This window comes from Polyodon spathula, chromosome 6 (genome assembly GCF_017654505.1).
Source record: "Polyodon spathula isolate WHYD16114869_AA chromosome 6, ASM1765450v1, whole genome shotgun sequence".
Lineage (NCBI taxonomy): Eukaryota > Metazoa > Chordata > Actinopteri > Acipenseriformes > Polyodontidae > Polyodon > Polyodon spathula.
The window spans coordinates 5,342,889-5,351,611 of NC_054539.1; positions in this window are offsets into that span (position 1 = coordinate 5,342,889).

Sequence of the window (8,723 nt, forward strand, 5' to 3'; positions counted from 1 at the left end):
AAGGCAAAACTATAAGAAACTAAATCAAGCAGACAAACGTTTCTGCCAGTCGAAACATTATCCATTATGCATTAATGTGTACACAGGCTTGAGAATGAGACCACCATATTTGAACACAGGCCTTCAGAGAGAAGGGGGGGGGAAGCATGGGAAGCTATCGAAGTAGCCAGCTATCTAACCAGGATTAACCACCTTTGCATAAAGCTACAGTACATTTTCCAAGTGCACAGTTTAAAAGCTTGTTCTGTCAGCTACTGTGAGTACAATTCTGTCATTTATGAATTCAACAGGCAATACTACACTGAGACTTTTATCAAAGGCATGCCTGGTCCCTTGAGACAAATTGCTCTGTATTACAGGCCTCTGAAATGGGATCCCCATTATAGTCTAATTCTTACTCTGTGTTCATACTAAAGGATTCAAACGGCTGTTTAACACCAATTCACTTGATCTGAGTTTGAGTTGACCTTTTCCTTTGTTAACTGCATCTCCAAATGTACAAAGACTTATTGCTGTGGCTGTGAAACCTGACAACTGTCAATACTGCCTTATCATGGCAGTGCCTGCCCCTTTGCTGTAATCTGTGGCTACAGATCAAAAGAAATTGAAAGTATTTTCTATCGGTTCTGCTTGAGAGACCCAAATGACACAGAATCAATCCCCTTTATAATTTATTCTACTGGTTGTTTATAGGTAGACCTGTGTTTACTTAGTTCCATTTAAGTTGCAAGTGGTTTTGAACCAGTATACTTTTGTGCAACTACATTTCAATCACCTGCCACATGCTCAGAACAGTGTTTAAAGAATCAGTATGGTATAAGACTTACGTGATACAACAACTGAGTTACACAAAGTTCCATTGCCCATACAGTATTTTTTTTGTTTATTTGTGTGTGTGTGTGTGTGTGTGTGTGTGTGTGTGTGTGTGTGTGTGTGTGTGTGTGTGTAATAAAGTGCTGCAGTTTCAAAACTCATTTTCAGGATTTATATCTGTTTTCATGATTTTTGCAATCATCATGTGTGGTTCTTGTTGAACGTATTAAAATATTGTGTTTGTTTACAAATTAATTTTAATATATATTTGTGTTAAGGTGCTTTTTGCCAAGTTCAGGGACTGCTCTTCTGTTCAATTGCCTGCCATACACATAAAAGCTAGGGTAGATTAGTTAAAGTGTCGTTAGAAAAGTGCCAGTGCTATCTAGCGCAAAGCTGTGTATTACCTTAAATACAAAAAAAATGTAAACCGTATCTGTTCACTAGATGGCTCTGACTCTTACTTTACTAAAGCTACTTTGGCTGCTCTGGCCTGGGTTACATATGTCTATGGCAGGACACTAGAAAAGAAGAACAGCTCCAGAGCTCAGCTAAAGGAACCTCAACACAAATATCAAAAAGTAAACAATTAAGAAAAAACACGATCGCTAGCTTCATAAAAATGTACGGGGGCACATTCCATTAATTCAAGTATAAAGTGTTGATTTAACATTCTGTCCTGCTATTTACAGGGGATGGTTCAAATACAGATGTCAGTATATTAGTGAGGCTGAGAAAAAAGAGTGTTCTGCAGCAAGATGGCAAGCGGTCGTAACACCTAATGCAGAATTACAGCTTTGGAGAGAGCAGGTGCTTTTCCCAGTTGAACCAAAGTAGAATTCATGAAACTAAAGTACAGTGCTACTATGGCTTCAAATACTTTTGATAAAACCCACTCAGACACTCTCAGTGAGTTAACTTCCTTTACAATAATGCACAACAGACCCCCATAGAATTTCTTTTGAAGATATAAATGAAGACTCATGCAGTTTATAAAGTAAAATACATTTTTTAAATCTCCAAGTGATCTTATAATCTTGATAATCCTAATTTAGGACCAGACATTTTGAATTATTCCTGATAAATGATGCACACGTTCAATGACAGTTTCATAAGAGAGAAAAAGCTGGAAGCTACTGTTGTCCTTTGCAAAGACCATGACTGATCTGTTTGCTCAACAGTGATTTGTCAAACAAACGACAATAGCGGCTTAGGCTGCTGCAGTACCTATCTGTGACGCAGACTGAGAGACAACTCAATCAAACAAAGGTTTCGAAACTGATCATTTTATTCAGCGTCTGTCTGGGAATAAGATCCAAAGACATCTTCACAATGTTTGACTGTGGTCTTCTACCAAAGTTAAAGCACAGCAAAGTGTAGCACAGACAAAGAGAAAAGCTTTTTAAAATCACACAGTAGAAGTACATATTCTAAAGCTTGGTACCAATTCTGTCATCCATTCCATACTGTATATATTTTTAAGTCAAATATTAGTTTCCTGTGATTACCCCAGGCTAACTTCAGTAGGTTCCTAAATAATCCAGATATTTAACAACACTGCAGGAAGACTATCAGTCAACTGACTGATCGTTCTGTAAGTAAGAAAATAATATTTAATTTGTAAGTGAATGATTTCCAGTTGAGGCTGTAACATGAGCGAGTTGTGTTGGTCTTACCGGTGCTGGATTAAGGGAAGTGGGGGTCCTATGCTAACCCATATTTTGGCATATTGGTTAATCTGGCCCTGTGCTGGGAACAGAGAATGTGAGCGGAGCGGAGCGAGCCAATTCTATATGGAGCGTGGGAGCGGAGCAGGGTTGTTACTGGATCGGAGCGCACAGCAGACATTTCACGGCACTGAGAAGAACTAAGCATGGTTTTATTTTTCTTAAATACATGTTCCGCTATGTAGTTTGCACAAAAAATGTAAACAAAAAAGGTGACAAATACAGATGCAGTCACTGTACAGTATTTCCCATCATGCCTGTGCATGGTAACCATTATTTTTTCCAGTTTTAAATCAGCATTATGCACTCTTATGGTTTGCAGTATTGAGAATTGCATTTTTCTTTTTAAAAAGCTTTTATATTCAAAGTGATTGGCATTGTACTTTATAATTCATTATGGAGGGGAACATATCCCGATTGTGGTGCTGCCATATAAAAACGTGAGAAACGTCATCCGCGTGTCCATCTCTCTGTGGTTATTACATAGCCGATATTGTTCTTATACAATTCCATGGTTATGCCCCAATACAGCGCTGTGTATAAACAGGGTTTATATTTTCTGCACTATTAATAGTTCATACACTACAGGGTGGTCCGTCAACCTCGTTAAGACTCATTAATATGTGCTTGTGGGTTGCTTTGAGCTCCCTATGAGATAGTTGGATACAAACAAGTCCAGTAAAAAGCTAATTTGAGATGAATCCTATGCACAGCTTGAAATATGTGAGAGCCCATTCACGACATGATAGAAACCTGTTAAAAACATGTTAAATGCAAGATGAGATTTCCTAACTTTTACTTTGTTTTCAATTTCCACATGTTTTCAGCACCAACTGATAATAATGAGAAAGCGTCTTTGAATTGAATATCTGAGCTTTTTATGTAGGTGTTTTTCTTTTCTGATCATAGCTGGGCATGAGGCTTGTTAAACCGTGTATGCCTTTACTGCCTTTTACCATACAACAGAAATCACATGCCAGTGATAATAATTAAACATCACTGCTGTTAATGATCATTTTAATTAAGAATCAAACATCCATGGGAACATAGAACACAAAATGATGCAATATGGATCACAGACATAAAAAAGCTTCAGTCCCATTCAGTAACGTACAAAAGCATTAGCAAGTGCATGATATAACGTCCACTGGGGTTCATGGGTCAGTGGTTTTGTTAGTAAAGCCCAGCAGCTAATATATGCAATAGAAGCAGAATTATATATACAGCTTGCCGGCTGCAGACATCCACATCTGAATTTCCTTCAGCCTCCCTCATTGTACATGTTTCCCTTTACCTGCCTTTTTTTCTAAAATTCCAATCCCCAAATGAAATGTATAAAATGTATAGAGACATACTGTGCACATTTAAGACAGAACAGGTTTTTAAATTGGCCCTAAAACTGAAATTAATTAATACATAAATTGCTCCTGATTCATATGCCTATGCCTCTGACATAGCAGGATTAGGGATGGATCTCTCCCAGGAGGTAGAGAGCATGGGGCATTTGGTATTTTACATTATTAGCAGGAAGCTGCTTACGTGACTGACTCAGAGACCAGGTATGTAATCAAGAAAGAAATACCTAGCCCTCATAAAAGAACACCATTTTTGTAAAATGTTTTAAAATGTGCCAAACAAACAGTGATCTTGCAGGGGCCAAAATTCTGCTGGGTGCCTACGCTATAGCATAATCTGTGTATAGGTTAATCCTTCCCTTGTTGTAACAATCGACCAGCTGACTGGATTTAAAATAATTTGCAACCAATTGTGTACAGCCCTAGCAATTTACATGTTTGTTTGAAGCTAGGACCTATTTATATCCCAGCAACAGGTGGGGTCTACAATAACAACACTGCAGGAAGGCTAGCAGTTGATGGATCGACTGCTCTGTAAGTAACCCCCAGCTCTCAACCAGCAGGGCATTGTATAAGCACTGACGTAACTTAGTGCACCAGCACTCAGTGCCAGGTCACCGAAGGTCCTCATCACCAAAGGGCCCGTAGTCTACACTGTGGTAGTCCACATGAGGACTGGCCATTGTGGACTGGCTGCAAAACTCTCTACCCGTGCTTCGAACTGAACGCTCCAACTCCAAACCAGGTTTGTAAACACTTGCTTCTTTTTCTCTTCTCTTTATTATTTATTGCTCTCGCTCCTCCTGTACCTGTCTTTTCTCTTCCCACTCGATAACACCCTCTCCCAGAGTCATTTCTGCTTCCTTTCCTCTACTGCTCCCTACCAAGACTATCTTTAATATCCCTGTAATCCTCTCCCCTCGTTCCTGTTCTGTCTCCTTCCTCCTGCTGCAAATCTAACTTCTCTAACTTCATCTCCCTGCCTCTCCCTCTTTCTCCCCCCCACCCTCCCCCCATGCTCTCTCTGGCGCATGGCTACCGACAAGGCTGACTTCATCTCTGCCTTTGCCTCCCACCTCTCTCTTGACTTCCTAGCTCTCACTGAAACCTGGATCTCCCTGATAACACTGCCACTCCAGCTGCCCTTTCCTCTCTCTGTCCTCTCCCACTGTCCTTGCCCCTCTGCATAGGGTGGGGGAACAGGACTTCTGCTCTCTCCCTCCCTGCTCTTTTCTTGCTCTCTCCTCTCTCTGTTAGCAACTTTGAGTTTCATGCTGTTGAAATCACCTCCCCTTGTCGCCTCTTCCTCATTGTTCTCTATTGCCCTCCTGGACCCCTTACTCTCTTTATTACTAAGCTTGACTTCCTCACCTCCTCCCTCCCCTCTCCCTTCTTTGCTGTTGTTCTACTAGGTGACTTCAACATCCACCTCTCCAACCATATCCACTCTGTTGGATTTCTCCTCCTTCTCTACTCCTTCACCTTCTGTCTCTACTCGTCACCCAACACACACTCAGCGGGCCGTCAATGGACCTTATCTTAACCAGGGACTGCTTGTCTGTCGCCCTCTCTGTCACTGACAGATCAGACAGAATCTGTAAACAGTACAACTCTCAACCATGCTGGACTATATGGCAGCCACTTGGACCAGTACTTGCATCAGCTTGTACTTGCACTGACCTGCTCCATACCTTCCTGCATTCAAATACTGCTCATACCTATAACTACTTACTATATCTTGTATTTAATTTAACTCTGATAGGTATCTGTACTCATGTGTTCTGTAATTGCTCTTATCTGAAATCATTGTCATCCATTTATCGTTATATATAAGCAAATAGTTATTATAAGGTTTAACTGCACTTAGTCGAATTCGCTCTTACTGATAAGTTACTGTATGCTTTATATTGTTCTTACTTGAATTGATTTTATTGTACTTTTATATCTGCTCTTGTCTGTTTTATGATATTCTGTAATGTGATACTTTACAATGTAATAACCTGCAATGTGATATTTTATAATGCGATACTTTGTACTGTAATAACTTGTAACAATTGTATGTCGCCCTGGATAAAGGTGTCTGCTAAGAAATAAATAAATAATAATGTTTACCAAAACAGATCATACTAGCATCAGTGTCTTCTACAGAGTCACGAAATGAACTGTAATGCAAAAATATGGCACACAAAAAATAAAACAGCGCTAAAGGAGCAGAATACAATCTCTATTTACTACCCTATTGTAATAATAACCACTAATTCTAATATATTTATTTTCATATAGTGCCTTTCATAGTGGACCACCATCACAAAGCGCTTTACAAAGCTAGGCTGTGAACTGTGCATTATGTACAGAGTCACTTACAATAGGACATCCGCAGGATGGAGCACAAGGAGGTTAAGTGACTTGCTCAGGGTCACACAGTGAGTCACTGTCAGTGGCAGAGGTGGGATTTGAACTGCCGCTGTTTAGATCGTAACACAGAGGTGCATTGTCTTCCAGTATTATCTGCCTTCTCTCCAAAGACTAGGGTAGGTTTGAATTTGTTCCACTGAGTGGTTGACATTGATGTCTTGACATTTCTTTTTCCATTCTAAACCAAGCAGACAGTGGCTTACAATCCTATATGATTGGATCATATAGTTTAGCTGCAGTAATCCAATCATGCAGCTTTCAGTAATATTGTAATAACTCTGACCATTTAAGGATAAAGTTATCCCAGCAAGTATTCCATAGAGAATCCAGGAGCATCAAACTATTTCTGCAAGAAACAAAATCGTTTTGTGTAGAAATTACTACTAATAAATAGCCAGTCGCATGCCAATTTTAATAATGTTACAACAAACGGTAAAGCAGCTGGTTTTCTTCCCTTTCTTTCTGCCTTGCTATCCTTCAGTCACCCAATCAAACTGATGCAGCAATAGGTCATCATACTTTTTCTGCTACCATCATGAACCTGTGTTAACCAACATTTAAGTGAGAGCTGACATTGATTACCAATATATTGTCATGTTTTCAAATCTAACCACAGCACACTGGTTAAAGGAACTAGTGTCCAGTATTGGTAACAAACAGAGATGTAAACAATTGAACTGCATTTTTCAGAAACCAATTAAATCTATCCCCAAAGGTACACAGAGTCACTGATAAACACAGCCATTTTGTGTTTGGTTTGTTCGTGTCACTGACAATAATTGGACTGCGGTGTGTATAGGCCTTTAGTGATAAAGAGGACCTTGAGGGCTGTCAGTAGGTTTCAGGAAAGCAATATGAGGGGACAATATCAGTCTGCAGCATAAACTTAGTGATATCTTGCTGTCTTTAGGCTAGATATTGGAGAATTGGAGTTTAAGATTGTGATATGTATGTGTGCCTAATAAAGGTGGAAATAGTGTGGAGGCATATATCAAGAGCTCCTGATTCATATGCAGGTCACACACAGTATAACATTTATTAAAACATTCACAGCATGCAATTAACAGGCGTTCTGACAACCACTCTCCTCGTAAGGAAACATTGGTATCTGTTCTGTATCAGTTCCTCTTAACTACTAAATCTTAAAGATAAAATAGTGAAATGGATGATCTAATATATTAGTTTACCTTTTTTATTCCAGTTGAAATTTACCATTGTCTTGAGTATGATCACCAATGAAATATTTTTTGAGGTGATAAAATATCTAATATGTTTCCAGTGAAACATTAAAAAGAATGTAATGTTCTTTAAGAAGTATTTATATAAAGGATAGAAAGTGATTAGGCACCTGGGAGTAACTGTAACTGCTCTAGTTGTATTTAAAATATCAGAATTACAGGTATTAATGGATAACTAACAATGACCTTAAAGAGCTTTGTCAGAAAAGAGGGTTACCAATGTGATTATGCTGTTGCAGTACTGACTGACCATAAGAGGGTTACCAATGTGATTATGCTGTTGCAGTACTGACTGACCATAAGAGGGTTACCAATGTGATTATGCTGTTGCAGTACTGACTGACCATAAGAGGTAAGGTATTTATTTAACCCTTTCAGTCTTTATCTTTGTCCTTTTCTCATGTATTCTCAATAAAGGAGTTCTTTTTTTTAATTATATAACTAATTTTGCATTCTTCAGCTCGACAAAAAAAAAAAAAAAAAAAAAAAAAAAAATCAAGACTGATAATGTTTGGCTATCACCTCTTTGTTCTTTTACAACTGAGCTTAACAATAGAATAATTTCCGCTGCCTTTGTATGTTATGTAAGGACCAGCAGATAGCTTGTTGGCAACTTATTCTGACAATGTAAGAAGCAGTTTGTCCTATCTGTCATTTTAAGCAATTCCATCATTTGAATAGTTGAAGCCACACTATTTAAAACATCTTGATTTGGGCAACTTAAGTGAAAATTGCTTGAACATGTTTGTGACAAAATTGCTTGAAAACTTTGTCTGGTGTTATATGGGTTTTAGGGTTCTTATAGTAACCATGGCCTGTCCAAATATCGCGGCTAGGCACAACTGTTTATGGATTTGATACTTTTGAAGAACCGAAAAACTGGTAACAGTGAGTAGTGACATACTGCACCAAACTGGTTTATGTTATTTCATTGATTGTTTCTTGAAGATTTATGAGTCCATCTATCCACTATGGGAGGGCTCAAGACTCACCCAGCTACTGTTCCAGTATGTGGGTCAACAGCTGTTCAGAGTCTTTGGTAGCAGCGATATGGAATATCCATTTACTCCCGCCTTTCACTTCCCAAGTTCGACACCTCTCTGAAATCAGCCCACCCTGAACCTAACCCAACCCTAACCTTAAGCAACCCCAGCCCTAAAACTTAATCTCAAACC